The sequence below is a fragment of the Drosophila miranda genome, chromosome XL (genome assembly GCF_003369915.1).
Source record: "Drosophila miranda strain MSH22 chromosome XL, D.miranda_PacBio2.1, whole genome shotgun sequence".
Lineage (NCBI taxonomy): Eukaryota > Metazoa > Arthropoda > Insecta > Diptera > Drosophilidae > Drosophila > Drosophila miranda.
In genome coordinates this window covers 3,120,724-3,137,328 of record NC_046673.1, presented here as the reverse complement: position 1 = coordinate 3,137,328, position 16,605 = coordinate 3,120,724, and the positions used below count along the sequence as shown (strand labels likewise).

At 40.7% G+C, this 16,605-nt stretch overlaps 1 long non-coding RNA gene across 1 annotated transcript; it reads left to right on the top strand.

Moving 5' to 3' along the window:
• The first annotated feature begins 13,554 nt into the window (after window positions 1–13,554).
• Window positions 13,555–15,184, top strand: LOC117186020. The gene is made up of 3 exons (XR_004471184.1): window positions 13,555–13,876; window positions 13,957–14,670; window positions 14,771–15,184. It is a non-coding gene; the product is annotated as an uncharacterized LOC117186020 (long non-coding RNA).
• The last annotated feature ends 1,421 nt before the right edge of the window (window positions 15,185–16,605 follow it).

Sequence of the window (16,605 nt, the reverse complement as noted above, 5' to 3'; positions counted from 1 at the left end):
TGGCGTAAGCCAGCAGCATATCCGTATCATGGCAAAAACTAGAGGTCCGAAACAGTTGAGGCAAATACTCCTAACGAGTGTAGCACCAATATGGTTTGATGCAATGAAGCAAAAAACATATGACCAGTACAGAGACGGTGCGCCCTGAAAGTATGATGTATTTTCAGAACGGTATCCCAAGACGCCGCAAGAGTGGGAGCAGAAATGATTCCAATCCATCAGCTGGCAATAGAAGCCACAGGAGAGAGGACACACTGGAATTACTGACCAAGAGAAAATAGAAAATGGAAATGAAAAGGTTCGTTGGATAATAGAAGCAAAGGCCGTGCAAGCCCCTGCAGCCTGTCCAAAAAAAAATTTTATAAAAATACAATCACTTTGACATCGCGCAATGTAATATATTGATATTACATTGCGCGATGTCAAAGTGACATAGGCTAACAGAGCCAAATGTCAATCGGTGCTTAAATAGGGAACGAGACGAAAAAAGGCCTACAACGACAAATAGTAAAACAAACGGAGGAGAGGTATAGACGGTTAAAAAAGGGAGATGAAGCGCCGATTTGAACACGAGGAGACCTCCGATAGCGGAGAAGAGGTGGAACTGACCGACGGTGCGCGCGCGCCAACCGCTGCAGAGAAGGCCAGATGGAGGCAGCAGCGAAGGGCGGAGCCGGACGTAGGAGCCAAAAAGCCGCTGACCCTACGCGACAGATTCGAGGCGGTGAAGCGGAGGTTTCTGCAGGCGACGCCGGACGAAAAGCGCAGGATCCACCGGGTGCTGGAGGCGGCGCTGGCGATGAGTCGTCGGAAGCGCGAGCGGAAGGAGGCGCTGCGACGACAGGCGCAAGAGGGCACCGGCACAAAGAAGCCCGGCGAGGAGAGCGACGAGGCGCCGCCACCCCCACCATTCCGGGTGGTGCTGCCGCCGATGCAGCCCCAGGCCGAGGAGCCGGAGGCCAAGGGGGCGCAAACCCAGGCCACGGGCGAGCTGCCGGGGTCGACCCAAGCCCAGCCCACGGATCCCGAGTCCGAGTGGCAGCGGCGGCTGCAGCAGGCCGAGGAGGAGGAGGAGGAAATGTGGCAGCCAACGCCACAGTCCGAGGACGACGAGGGCCCAGCGCGGCATGAACAGCAGGCCGAGGAGGAAGAGCAGCAGAATCAGCAGCAGCAGTGGCAGCGCCAAGGGCAGCAGCATCAGCAGCAGCAGTGGCGGCAGCAACAGCAGTGGAGAGGACCCGAGGCGGCAGTGATGGGCCCGTACGTGTCGCAAGAAGTGCGGACCGCCGTGCGACAGGGGATGGTGTGGCACCACCAAACCCTGCACATCACGTGGGCCTCGGGGCCCGCGCCATTTGAAGCCCAGCCAGAGGCCGGTGTTCGGGTATGGGAGGAGCCTCCCCGAGGCAGCAACAGCAGGGACCCGCGGAGGAGGGACCCCGGACCCGCCCCCACGACCGGGACGGCAGAGGCCGATGCGGCGGCCGAATCAGCGGCGACGGCAGAGCCAACCGAGACGGCAGCGACCGAGACGCCGGCTGCGGAGACAGAGAGGGCCGAGGCGGCGGCGGCCGAAGCAGCGGCGACGGCGACGGCAGAGCCAACGGCAGTGGGCGGCGGTGACCCGCGCGCAAGCCCAAATCCGGCTCGTGGGGAGGAGGATTAAGAAGCTGGTCAGCGAGCGGGCCACCCGATACCACATCGCGATGTCGGCCGCACGCACGGAGGTGTTCCGGGAGCAGAAGCAGTAAAAAACGGGCAAGTAGGAAAAAAAAGGAAAGAAAAGAGAAGCACACATTTAAGAAAAATCAAATAAAAAGGAAATGAATAAACGCCAAGAGAGGGCCGAAAAAAAAAGGAAGAAACCGAATACTTACTTGGGGAAGAAAGGGGGGGCGAGGAGGATCGCCTCAGGAAAAGGAACCGACCAGCGGCCCAGAAAACCAGACCGTGGGCGGATCCGGAAGAAGAAAGGAAGCGCTAGAAAGAGGTCGAATAAAAACGGGATGATAGTCAATACTTACCAGAGGCCATTCATGAAACCATGATGCGGAAGTGAAATACGCACACGCCGGCACGGAATATCGAGTAGATCGCACAGACGTCCCTACGCTATATCGATAGTGTTAGGTTCTCTGAAGAGAACGCGTGCTTAAGTTCTGAGTGTCAATACACTACATATGTAATTGGCGACGAGCGTAAAATAAAACGTATTAATATACATACACATGTTAATATATGAACAACAATATGTCGAAAAATGAAGTACCAACATTCTATCAAATGGCAACAATTGCTGAGTTTTCGCCACATCAAGAAACGTTCTGCATTTGGAAAGAAAAATTCGACATACAGTGACGAACTAAATTTTTGGCACAGTAAGCTTATTAAACTTTCTGGCCACCGTGTGACCCTTGCGATAACGATATATGGTAAAAATAAATTTAGCCAACCAGATCATAGTATTTAGTATATATATATATTAAATTTGTTTACAAAAATTCAAACTAAGCATTAGTATTAAATAAAAAACTTTAAAAAGTGTATATTTCGTTGAACAAAATTATTGGCACACTAGGCTTTATACATTAATTTTTCAGTATTATGTCCGATTGGGCAGCTCTTTTTTTTTGGAAATATGGCAGCCTGGTTATCCCGTTATTTAAAATTTTTTTTGCAAATTAGCATTTGGAAATTTAAATTTGCGCTTAAATTGGGCTTGTTTTGATTTTTGCTGTCAATATGCCACCGAAACAAAAGGAAACCACCGTAGCGCAGAGGAAAATAATCCTGCACTTGCATAATCAAGGCAAATCGTATGCGGAAATAGGCGAAATTACTAAAAAATTAGTAGACTCGATGCCAGCTCGCTTATCGGCCGTCATTAAGGCTAAGGGATTAAAAATTTTTTACATACGTACAATATCTTATTTTTAAGTTTTTCTTGGGGTGTGCCAATAATTTTGTTCATCGAAATATACCTTATTTTTTAGTTTTTTAATTTTTACTATTACTATGTTTAAGTTTTTGAAATAAGTTTTTTGTTTATGTATAATAAATACTTTAATCTCTTTGTTCAAGATACTTTTTACGATTTATTTTCATTCCAAGGGTCACACGGTGGCCAGAAAGTTTAAAAAGCTTACTGTGCCAAAAATTTAGTTCGTCACTGTATGTACATACATACATACATATGTACATTTGTGCGAATTGAATGTGAAAGAGGAAAACACAAAAAAGGCAGTTTTGTTGAAGTCGATCGGTACAGCGGCTTACACTGTACTACATAGTTTGTGCAATCCGGTATCACCCGTATCAAAAGCATACAAAGAATTATGTGAAATTTTAAAAACACACTACACACCACCTACACTCATATTCAGAGAGAGAAAAAAATTTCACATGTCCACAAAAAGTGAAGATGAGACTGTAGCGGAGTGGTATGCTCGAGTTAAACAATTGGCGTTGGAATGCAAGTTTGGCTCAAATCTGGAAGAGTTTGTATTAAACCAATTTGTGATGAGCCTTCCCAACCCCATATATGAAAGAATACATATGTATGTATGTATGTATGTGAAGAAGACGAAAATCTAACTCTGGCTGATGCACTCAAGAAGGCGATGATCATGGAGACGAAGATGAGCACAAGGAAGACAGAACACAACGTCAACTACATGTATCAAAAGAACGGGACTAGTCAATGGCAGAGGCAAAGAGGCGAGAACAGAGATCAAGCAAAGAGCAACGGCAGAAGTCATTTCAAGGGCAACCGAAACGTGAGTTACAGAGGCGGCAGAAGCGACGGTGACGGCGACGGCGAAAACGACTGCGACGCTGGCAGAGAAAAGAAGCAGCAGCCATGCAAATTAAATAACTGCGGTAGCGGATTGCGTTTTTAAAAAGTTTTTATTTAACTTCTAAGTTTACAGATATAGATTTAAGTTGAGGGTCACAAAGGATTTCGGACAAAGGGTTTGCGCGATCTTAGTTTTTAGCTCGACTTTTCGGGAATAGTTTTTCTATAAACATCTCAATTGATTTCGCCATCCCGAGTATTGGATTTCGTCATCCAAAGAGAGAACTGTAAAATGCCCAAAGTGCAGGATCTGCAGAAAGCCGGGTGTGAGATTGTTTATGGGAAGCCGGGTGTGGGCAAACATTGGTTTTCCATTTAGGCGAGTTTCAAAGATTGGGATTGTGGCGGGAGCCATTGAGATTGTACATCTTAGAAATCAATAAGGCGGAGGCCCAAGATTGAAATTGTTTTCGTTTTGGAAAGCCAAAGATTGTTTACAACTCGTATAAGAGCTCAATAGAATTGGGTACGTTAACTCCCCCCATTCTTAAATGTTTCGTCCCGATACATTATGAAGTTCTGATAGAGCTCTAATTTCTTCTGATAGTATTGGAATGCTGCTTTCCACTATTTCTTCTGTCGGTATTCTTATTGATTTAATAAGTACAAATTTGGTTAATTTATAGCCGAAGTAAAATAACATTATCAATATCAAAATGATTAAAAATAATGTTGTTAATGGTAAGGCCGTATTACCTTATGTTATAAGGGGATTTAAAATATTAACATTATCAAAAGAAAATTTTTTATCATTCGATTGTACATAATCAACTAATTCAAAATCGCTATATCTATGATGCGATATGTATTTTAGAATTTTACCCTTATCATTTATGTGGGTTATATTATTTATTTTAATTGTGTTGTTGAATATAAGGAGATACGAACCTACCAAAGTAGTATTGTCTACGTTATTTTTGCCTGAAACTAATATGGCACCATCCTGAATGATGTCTATTTCTTTTTTTTCCCCTTTTTATACCCGATACTCAAAATGAGTATTGGGGTATATTAGATTTGTGGTAAAAGTGGATGTGTGTAACGTCCAGAAGGAATCGTTTCCGACCCCATAAAGTATATATATTCTTGATCAGCATCAATAGCCGAGTCGATTGAGCCCTGTCTGTCTGTCCGTCTGTCCGTCCGTCCGTCTGTCCGTCTGTCCGTCCCCTTCAGCGCCTAGTGCTCAAAGACTATAAGAGCTAGAGCAACGATGTTTTGGATCCAGACTTCTGTGATATGTCACTGCTACAAAAATATTTCAAAACTTCGCCCCGCCCACTTCCGCCCCCACAAAGGACGAAAATCTGTGGCATCCACAATTTTAAAGATATGAGAAAACCAAAAACGTAGAATTGTAGAGAATGACCATATCTTTAAGACTGCGGAATCTGAATTGGATCGTATTATTATTATAGCCAGCATCAAGAAAACAATTTCATTTTTTCTCGCCCTGTCTCTCTCTAACACACACGTAGCATAGGCGGCTTTGCTTAGAGTAAAACATTAGCGCCTAGATCTCAGAGACTACAAAAGCTAGAGCAACCAAATTTGGTATCCACACTCCTAATATATCGGACCGAGACGAGTTTGTTTCAAAATTTCGCCACACCCCTTCCGCCACCGCAAAGGACGAAAATCTGGGGATATTCAAAAATCTCAGAGACTATTAAGGCTAGAGTAACCAAATTTGGTATCCGCACTCCTGTTAGATCTTACTATAAAACGTGTATCTCAAAATTTCGCCCCACCCCCTTCCGCCCACACAAAGGGCGAAAATCTGTTGCATCCACAATATTGCACATTCGAGAAAACTAAAAACGCAGAATCATAGATAATGACCATATCTATCAGATTGCTGAATCTGGATCAGATCAGATCATTTTTATAGCCAATAGGAACAAATCAATTTGCAGTGGCTACGCAGCGCCCGACGTCACGCTCAGACTGATTTTCTGTCTCTCTCGCACGCACTCTTTGTCGTGTCGTTTAATATTAGCGGCGTCTGCCGGAGGAGAGCCATACTGACTTAGTATCGGGTATAACCGTAGAGTTGCGGTCTCCGCAGCAACTCACAACGTTCCCCCTCGTTTTTAGTGCAGTTGGCTTTAAAGCCATTAAGTTAATTGGTGAAACAGGTCTTCTTTAAATTTATTTGTGCGTAATTGTTAAAAGTTTCACTTTTAAAATTATTCATTAAATAGTATTTCTCCTCACATTCACAAACTTTTTCACTTATAACTAACATTCCATCAATTTGTAAGATGGCTCTTGCATGGTAAAACTTGCAAATATCATTAATTTGAGGATATTTTATATAAATGATTATTAAATCTGCATTTCGAATTACTTTAACCGTTGCAATGTCCAGTAGATCAGACAGTTCAACAGGCTGTTTTTCATGCTTATAAATGTCCTCTATTTCATTTTTACTTAAAATTTTTGTATTGAAAATGTTTACTTTTAAGAGGGTTATGGTATCAACTAAATTTAGTAGGTCAAAAGTTATTAATTTTAAACGATGCTTTCTCAGTATCGTTTTTTCATTGAAGATGACATTTTTTAATGAATTTTATAGCAATTCAATTTCTTTGAAAAATTGGGAATTTATTATAAATTGTTTATTATTATTTTCAGTTAATTCATTTACTTTATTTTGTATTTTCAAAAAGTCGTCATGATCAGGGCTGCCTGCTATCCATTTCCAAATGGTACCTAATTCATTAATTTCCCTTTCATTCCGTTTTGGAACTAGTTCTGAAATCATTAATTTTATTAGACTTAAGTCCATTGATATTTCCCACTCATCGTCTGAATTAATTGATTTGTTGACATATTTGGATTCTATATCAATTATCTCTCTATAAAAACTCAAATTAGTAATATGGAAAAGTTCGACGTATGTTTCATAAGTGTAAACGACTCTGTCGTCTTTGAGCAATAGATAGTCAATATGCGTATAGTTAATTACTTCCGGAGTCGTCAATATAACAAAAGTCAGTATAAGTATATTCGCATACATTTTCTGGAAAAATGGAAAGCACTTCCTTAATATTTAATGTTATCTTTATGTATAATTCTGTTTCTATTGTTGATTATAATTTTATTCGGTCGATTTTCCTTAACTACCTGCTTTTTGTATCGGGATTGAAGTTTATTTCTTTCCCCGAATTTCTTTTCATAAACTACTTCTCCTATTTTATATTCTTTTTCTCTTCTATCTTCGTTATGTAGCTTAAGCATTTTGGTCTGAGCTTCCTTAAGTAATATTGGATTATTCTTGTGCTCTATTTTGTTATACAATATGTCATATGGCATTTGAATGGTCGTTGAATGTATCGTCAGATTATATTTCAGTGCCGCCCTTATTATTATTTCTGAATAATCTGTTAGATTTAGTTCATCCTTGATGCACCGCGCTATTTCTGTTAGTGTGGAATGTACCCTTTCTACCTGACCATTTGAGGTGCTGTGTCTGGGATCAGCATAATAAATAGTTAAGTTACTTCTTTGTATGAATGATCTAAATTGTGCTGAAGTAAAGCTTGGTTCGTTGTCAGTCATTAATGATGTTGCTAACGGAAAGTGTTGCAAAATTTCCATTACCTTATTTTCAATGTTTAATTTACTTTGGATTTCCTTGACCACCAAGTATTTGGAATAAGAATCTATACAAGTTATGAATGTTAGGTTTTGGGCATAGTATATGTCTAAATGTAATTGATCTCCTTCTTTTGCTGGGATGGGAGCTTCCCCAATTGGAATTTTTACAGGGTGTCTGTGATATTTGTTTTTGTTACAGATCTCACAATTTTTTATATATTCTTTTAATTTTTTGTGTAGGTTTGGCCAATAATACAACTTAGTTATATGTTTGTAATTTTAGTCTAGTCCTCTATGGGCTCTGCAATGCTCAATTCGAGTCTGCACTCTTTAAGTCTCTGGCGAATATGCTCGGAAGCGAGCACATTCACACGACGCCATACCACCCCCAGTCAAATGGCATGATCGAGCGTTGGCACAGGTCCATGAAAGCCTCCTTGATGTGCCAACCGGATATACCAGGGATCAAGCTGCTTCCAACCGTCATGCTGTGCCTCCGCACGTGCTTCAAGGAGGACATTAAGGCATCCGCAGCAGAGATGCTATATGGGTGTACGTTACGTCTTCCCAACGAATATTTTTCCGAAGTGGATGTGCCGTCGGAACCACTCGACTTTGCAGGCCAGTTCAGGAGAAGAATGCAGGTGGTGAAGCCAAATCCAGCTTCGCATCACATCAAGCGCAAACTCTTCCTGCTTAAGGATATTCACAATTGTTCTCATGTCTTTGTCCGGACTGATGCTGTAAAAAAACCCTTGGAGCCGCCGTACACAGGACCATACCCGATTGTATCCAAGTCATCAGACCGGGTGTTCACTATCCGCATTAATGGAAAAGAGACAGCTATTTCAGTCGACAGGCTCAAGCCAGCATTTATGGCGAATTCCGAGACCAGCTCTTCTGACGATCAGCTATCAAATGTCCCATTACGGACATGTGAGAAGAAAAGACAAAACTGAAGATTTGTAACTTTTCTAGGGGGAGTACTGTGGCAGCCCCTCAGCAACACTGATTCGGACAAGCGGTCTGGCATCTTGATATCTTACTTCGTCGCTAAGCACAATAAATGTAGTTAAAATAATAATTAATAAAAATCCAGAAGAAGAACTCAAGCGTACATTGGCCAATGCGCCAAACACTGTAGCATGGTGGCGCCCTCTGTCGAGACACCTAACCTTTGTTACACGTAGATTTACATACATACATAGATCGTGGTTCTTTCTGATCTAGCTGTGCATGTAAGTCGCGTAGATCAACCTCTGCCAGTGGCTCAATTGTTCCGCTGCGGTATTGCCATTTTAGCCTATTTAAGGCTAGATCTAGCTTATTTGAAAACTCTAGCCTTTTTTAATTTCACTTAAAAATTCACTACGCCCCTTGGCAAAGTACAGATGACACTTTAAAGCTGTAGTGCTCATGGGTGGCAGAAATATAAGAAACATAAAATTGGATGTAGTTTTCATCCAATTAAGATTTTGATTGTCGACTAGGCGGGATATTTAAACACATTACGTTTTTACTTACGATTCGCGAGAAGGGGTTCTTAAAGGGCTCAGCGATTTGTCTCTTCCTTTTGGATTTTACAAGCGCACCCGAACAGACCTTTTCGTCTTAAAGCAAAGAACTCACGCGAATAAAACCAAAAAATATATGTAAAGCAAAATACCCGACCATTAATTTGAATCGCAAAGTATTGAAGGCATCCGTGGACAATTTTAAATAATTCCCGGTATTAATAGTGGCAAAAGTTACATATTTTTCGGTCAGGTAAATATAGAGTGAAAAGAATTTAAAAGAAAACACATGGATTTTCAAAAAAATATTCTTCAATAGTTTTCGGATGGCCAGGGCGTTTGCAACCAGTGTTTTTGTTCACAACGAGCAACACAAGGAGACGGAAAAATTACGGTTCTACAGAAAAGGTGAGAAACAAGGAATATCTCTCTCTGCAAAGAAAACAACAAATTCTGACATAACCTTTCCTTAAAAATCAGATCAGTTTTCGTCAAGGGCAGGAAAACCCTGGAAAAGTGGCTAGGCTCCCCGACGCAACATTCTTTGGCAGACCAGCAGCCGCAGCAACGCGAATTTTGCGCAGTCTGGGTCTGTTCGATTGTCAGGAGCGGGTGAGCGGGGTCAACGACCGGAGCAGAACGTCGGGAGAAAAAAACTCTGGAGACAAAAAGAAAGAAAGCAGAGCGCAGGCGAGGGCATGCCGGCCGAATTTTGCTACTTCATTTCGATTTCGGGAGTGTAGTTTGGGAGTTTGTAGTTGTAGAGTTTGGGTTTAACTAAACGTTAAAATCATTTAAAGTTAAAATATCGAAAATCAAAAACAAATTCAAGATCACAAACACATTCACAACTGGACCAAAAAAAAGAACAAGTGAAAATTAACTGTAACATGCAAACTGTGTGCAAGAAGATCTGAAATGATTTGTGAAACAACCAAAACAACAATGTAACACGACGCAAATAGTCTATCAGGCAAAACCCCAAATTAAAACACAAAAACATCTAACTACCACCGATCTTCGAGAAGGCCTTCGTCGAGTATCTGGGTGAGTCTCAACAAAGAAAACCAAGAAAGAGAAAAAAATAAATAAAATAACTATGTAAAATCAATTGAAACACAGCACGAGCGTCGAAGCGCCATACCCTTCTTTGCAAGATAGAGTATGCGTTTGAGCGACGTGTTGAGTGTGGAGAGAGAGAACGATGCAAGCAGCACAGCCCTTACTCCGATTCTTTCGGTGTTTGTTTTGATTATTGCGTTTGCTGACTTCTTCGTCTCGTTGGTGGTTGAATTAGGAAACATTTGCATTTCATCTTTATACGTATATATGTATGTATACTATTATTAATGTTTCTTTTGCTATTGATTAACTAACAATTCTTTTCAGCCGGTTGTGTTGTGTTAAAGTGAAATTATGAAGAGAGAGCATTTTTGAAGAAAATTATGAAGAGAGAGAATTTTTGAAGAAAATTATGAAGAGAGAGAATTGTTAAAGAAAATTATGAAGAGAGAGAATTGCTAAAGAAAAATATGAAGAAAGAGAATTGTTAAAGAAGAAGATTAACAAAAAGGGGAAGAAAAATAATAGAAAAAATACATATGTACATACAAAATACAAAGAAAAACAAACATATGTACATTTACATACAAAATACATTTATCCAATTACAAATAACTGATTACAAAAATAGGAAAATAAGAGAAAAAGAAAAAAAACAAACAAAATCGTGTGCAGTTGGCACAATGGTGGTGGGTAGTTTTATCAGTTATGATAACTTATTATGAATTTAAGAATTAAAGTTTTAGTAAATATTATGGATTAATAAACACGTATGTATATTTCCTGGAAGTAATGTGAAGAAGAAGAGAAATAATAGTTATCGTTTTTTGGGAGTTTTTCAGATTCTTATTACGCGCAGAAAAGCGTTGCTGCATAACATCAAGCAGACTCACTAATACATATATATATTAGAATGTGTGTATTGGTTGAGAAATAGAGGAAAGTAAGTGGCAGGCTCAAATTTAACTATCACGTCGTTCGTTGGTGATCCCGTTACCCTCTGCATTGCGCGACTCGACGGATGCAAACATTAAGGAAAGGGACATTTTTTTAATGTGTGCCCTGAGGTTGGAGATGGAATGGGTCAAGAACCCCCCACAGGCTGTTTTTGCTAGCTGTGTCCCATCGACCTTCTTCTCTGCCAACCGGATACTCAGGGAAAGGCCAACGTTAAGACCGGCCTTACGCTACGGTCTGCACTGTTGTTGTTGTTTACATTTATACAGAGGCGGTTGGTACATTACAAAGCTTTGGTCAGAAGTACATACTGACTTATCAATATGCTGGCAAAAACAAATCTTTTGAATAAATCGCTTTATTTGCCATTGGAATTTTAAGTCTACCGTGGTCAAATGCTGTGTTTGAACGGGTATTCAGTCAAATGATTATCGTTAAGGCCAAACATAATATTAAATATAAGTTTTGTTTTAGAAATATTTAATTGTTTTATGTATATGACTAAAATTCTTTTGAAATTTAACGAATATGGATTGCGCCGTCTTGGCAAATGTTGCCACAACTACCAATCCCCGGGAAATATTTAAATTGAACACGTTCGAGCGATAAATATGCCGACTCGAGTAATAACGAATTAGATGAAATAACAATACAATTATAAATCTGTTTTATTTGTAGCTGAGCCAGTTTTTTTAAATTTGTAGCTTGTTCTAGCTTGTAATTTTCTAAAATCTAGCAAAACTTGGCATCACTGCTGCACTGTCGATCATCTCCATATTGGCTTGAAAACTTAACTGAGTAAACTTTTTTACATTTTAAAGTTAGAAGAAAGTTTGTGCTTTGATGTTAATATTGATGATCTTCCACTTTATAAAAACTCGAATGCACAACTTTGGCCCATCCTCATTCGATTAGTGAATGGAAAAATGCACCCATTCTGCCCATTGGTATTTTTCTGGGAAAATCAAAACCCACCTGTTGTGATGAATTTTTAAACAAATTTACATGTGAATTACAGGATTTATTTCAAAATGGAGGTGAGCTAGGCAACAAACTTATTAAAATAAATATCAGGGCCATAGTGTGTGATGCCCCTGCTAGGGCTTTCATCAGCGGTACTCCTGGCCATGCATCTTCTCATGGATGTTTAAAGTGTACACAAGTAGCACGAAAATTAAATAGTCCTTTAGCATTTAAAACTGATTGTGGAATTTTAATAACAGATAATGATTTCACCAACAGAATTTACCCTAAACAGCATTCCCAAAAATACTTGACATAGATGACTGCATTTGAATCGGTTAACATCAGTTCATCGCTTGCCCAGATTCCCTTAGACTGTATGCATCTAATCGATTTGGGAGTCATGAGCAAATTGCTAGTTAGGATTATTATCAACAAAATTTTTTCTAAAATAGAAAAGCCTAACATTATTAATATGTCCAACAAACTTATCTCTTTGCGTAGAAATATACCTAAGAAGTTCGTTTGGAAACCAAGACCCTTGAACGAACTACTCAAATGGAAAGCTACAGAACTTAGACAATTCTTACTGTACACAGGAATTTTCGTTTTTAAAAATAAACTATCTGCGGATCAGTATTATGTTTTCCTTTTATTGCATTGCGCCTATAGGTTGTTGTGCTTCCCAAAGCTACGAGGATCTAATTTAGACATCTCCCAGGGCATGTTAGACAATTTTGTAGACAATTTTCCTCGTATTTTTGGCGACAATAGTATTTCTTATAATATTCACAGCTTGTTGCATGTGAAAGACACAATACAACAAGTGGGCGACCCAGTTGAGGGCTCCTCGTACGCTTTCGAAAAATATTTACAGCTTTTAGAGCGCTATGTCAGAAAATCAACGAAAATATTGGAAACAATTTATAGAAAAATTTACGAAGAAAGGTTTCCGACTTCCTCGCTTGACTCAGAACCTAAAATCTCCAATAAAGTTATAACTTTTAAGGGATGCAAATTGACAGAACATGCATCAAACAACTACTGTTATGTAGAAGGTTGTATACCTATGTATATTTATTGTATCAATTTTAGAAGATTTTGACAGAACAGTTATAGGGCGAAGACTGATTAATTTGAGGATTTTTTCTGATGAGCCCATTCCTTCATCCAGCTTAGGAATTTATTTAGTGTAGACAGAACCCTCTCATACGGAAGAAGTATTTGCGTTAAGTCAAATTGAATGAAATGAAGGCTATAGTGATGACATATTTAGGCGAGCTAATAGTAATGCCATTGCTACATCACGTACAAAATTAAGCTGTTTTGTTTTACTTTTTTGAAAATGATATTTAAAACTCTATAAAAATTTCATAAGCAGGTTTTTAGTCCGTAGGCACGCTAGGCACTCGTGCTATACGTTAATCGGGCATGCCCTCCACAACGGTGTATGGGGCATCTTTCAAACATTTTCATACCTTGTTTCGAAAAAAAAACGAGGGGGAACGTTGTGAGTTGCTGCGGAGACCGCAACTCTACATTGTAGTGGCGCCTGTCCAACCAAAAATATCGGATAACCGTCCCACGGTTTCCCCTTCTCTTAGACATGCACCTTGCACCTTTTGGGCAGTTACGCGCAAGAAAAAAATGACATAAGTTAACAGCGGCTACTGTCAAGGTGTGGTGAGAAAAGGGGAATGAGAGAACCAAGGGCTCAAGCGGAAGGAGAGTGGCTTGGGCATGTTCTTTCCAATGTTACTCGCGATCCCAGACGGACGTCTGAGGAAAATACTCAAGTAGTGCAGTGAAAGGAAAAATTCTAACCTCGACCGTAATTACCGCGTGTCCATCGTGGCTAAGACCTAGTCAAAAGATCAGCCGACCATTCCTACGTTTATTAAGCGAAGGCCGAACCCATCGGGTGAGTGAAAATTGTACCCCAACTGCCGGCCAACAGAAAATTAAAGTTCGTTTTTTTTTTTCTTAAAAACCTAACCATAGGTTTGGCCGTACGTAATACCGTACGAAACGCCGGTCGTAGTGCCGTAAGCCGTACCCACTACAGTCTCGTCACCTTACCACACATATAAATACCCAGCGTCCCGATCGACTACAGTATGTGTTAGCCGTCTTCGCCCCCAAATCTTCTTTCGGCGTGGCGTCTGCATACATGTGAGCATCACTGTATTTACCGCAGCGTGTACCGGCGTGGGTCCACACACATACAAGCCTTGCTCGGCCTACACCAGTGAAAAACGGTCGATGGGCTTTTATCTACGCGTGCAGTGACATACATATGTACATCTGTGTGAAATTGACTATTCCCTCTTCAGTGACTTTCGTCATTGCTACGTCGCTTACGCCGCCCGCATACGAACAGTAACGCTAAAGGAGAAGACATTTACCGGTGCCGAAATACTGTTTGCGTTGCTGATGAAGTCATTCGGTGTCTCGATCATGATGGCTATGCCCATGCATTTCTTCATATTAGAATAATACTTTGGAACCCCACTATTGTACTGACCCTGGGATTAACATTAAAAGTTAAATTCGTGGGATTCGGTTTTGTTGGCTTATCATAAAGAAATGTGCAGCTAGAAGGAAACGAACTAAAACTAATACTCGCGCGTATCGCCTATCTACTCTGACACACTGATATTTACAAGTTTTCATCGACCACATGGAAGCGCTTTCATCGTTGGATTTGATCGTAATGTGAGTGATAACCTGTGAACGTCTGCTATATGTGAATTCAAAATTTTACGCAAGTCGAACCAACATTAAAGATTCCATGCCTCGACCGTAAACTTCCCAGCCGTACTGTAACGCTGACCAATCCAATTGTTCACGTGTTTGTTTTGTTCTGCTCTTTCGCAAGCAATGTAACTTTCTGCAATTCCGAATCTATCGACAACCGAACTTATGATTGGGATTACCCCACAAGCAATTGCTGTGCACTTTAAAGATGCACCCATCCGTCCCTTGTTTTTGCATTTAAACTGAAAACCATTCGAATATATTTCTATTTGTGTAACGTAATTACCATTATTCCTGAATATACTCTTTATAATTAGTTGACTCTAGTCTAATAAGATCTTTCATCATGATATTTTTATATATATATAATTAATCTTAATTGCAGCTTATTTGAACATATTATCCTTATTACTTTAGTAGCCTTTATACATATATATCTACCCTCTTAGCGGCCATGAGAGCTTGTAGGAAAGTTTAATGAATAAACTGTTTGTTAATTGTTGCCGTTATTAAGGATCATGTGGCGCCGAGATGACGTAACCTAGCAGAAGTAGAGCGTTTATTTTAGGGATCGTTACCCATTTCTCAGCCTATTTGGACCGGTGCGATCAAGGAAGGGTGGGCATACCGAGTTGCAATGATACCGCAAGCAACTCCCGCTCGAATTAGTTCCGCTGACTCATCTCCCTACACTGTCATTTCTCTGTAAATTTCTTCCGTCTGAACCTTGAACCGCACGCGAAACTTATTTTTATTGTCTTTGCTCCTAATGCTTGAGCTCGTGACGCGATCTCTCCCTACCCCACCCCCAATCTACCCGACTAACCATGAGACCGGCAGCAGCGCGTGCATGGATCTCGATCATACCCTCCATCTGCTCGTCTACCGTTTCAGATCCTAGCCTCCTGCTTCGTTATCTGTTACAACATTTATACCCGATACTTAGTCAGTATGGCTCTCCTCCGGCAGACGCCGCTAATATTAAACGACAGGACAAAGAGTGCGTGCGAGAGAGACAGAAACTCAGTCTGAGCGTGACGTCGGGCGCTGCGTAGCCACTGAAAATTGATTTGTTCCTTTTGGCTATACAAATTATCTGATCTGATCCAGATTTAGCAATCTGATAGATATGGTCATTATCTATGATTGTGCTTTTTTAGTTTTCTCGAATCTGCAATATTGTGGATGGAACAGATTTTCGTCCTTTGTGGGGGCGGAAGGGGGTGGGGCGAAATTTTGAGATATACGTTTTATAGTGACATCTTAAAGGAGTGTGTGTACCAAATTTGGTTACTCTAGCCTTAATAGTCTCTGAGATTTGTGGATGCCTCAGATTTTCGTCCTTTGCGGGGGCGGAAGGGGGTGTGGCGAAATTTTGACACAAAACGGTCAAGGTCCGATATCTCAGGAGATACAAAATTTGGTTGCTCTAGCTCTAATAGGCTCTGAGATCCTTGAACTCACATTTTGCAATTGGCAAAACCGACCCTGAAACCTGTGTGTTAGAGAGAGACAGAGCGAGAAAGAATGAAATTGTTTTCTTGATTCTGGCTATAATAATTATACTATCTGGTTCAGATCTTACACTCTAGAACATATAGTCATCCTCTACGATTCTACGCTTTCAGTTTTCTTGTATCGTCGAAATTGTGGATGCCACAGATCTTCGCCCTTTGTGGGTGCGGAAGGGGGCGGGGCAAAGTTTTGAAGTATACTTGTATCAGTGACATATCACAGAAGTCCGGATATAAAATGTCGTTGCTCTAGCTCTTATAGTCTTTGAGCACTAGACACTGATAGGGACGGACAGACGGACAGACGAACAGACGGACGGACGGACGGACAGACAGACAGGGCTCAATCGACTCGGCTACTGATGCTGATCAAGAATAT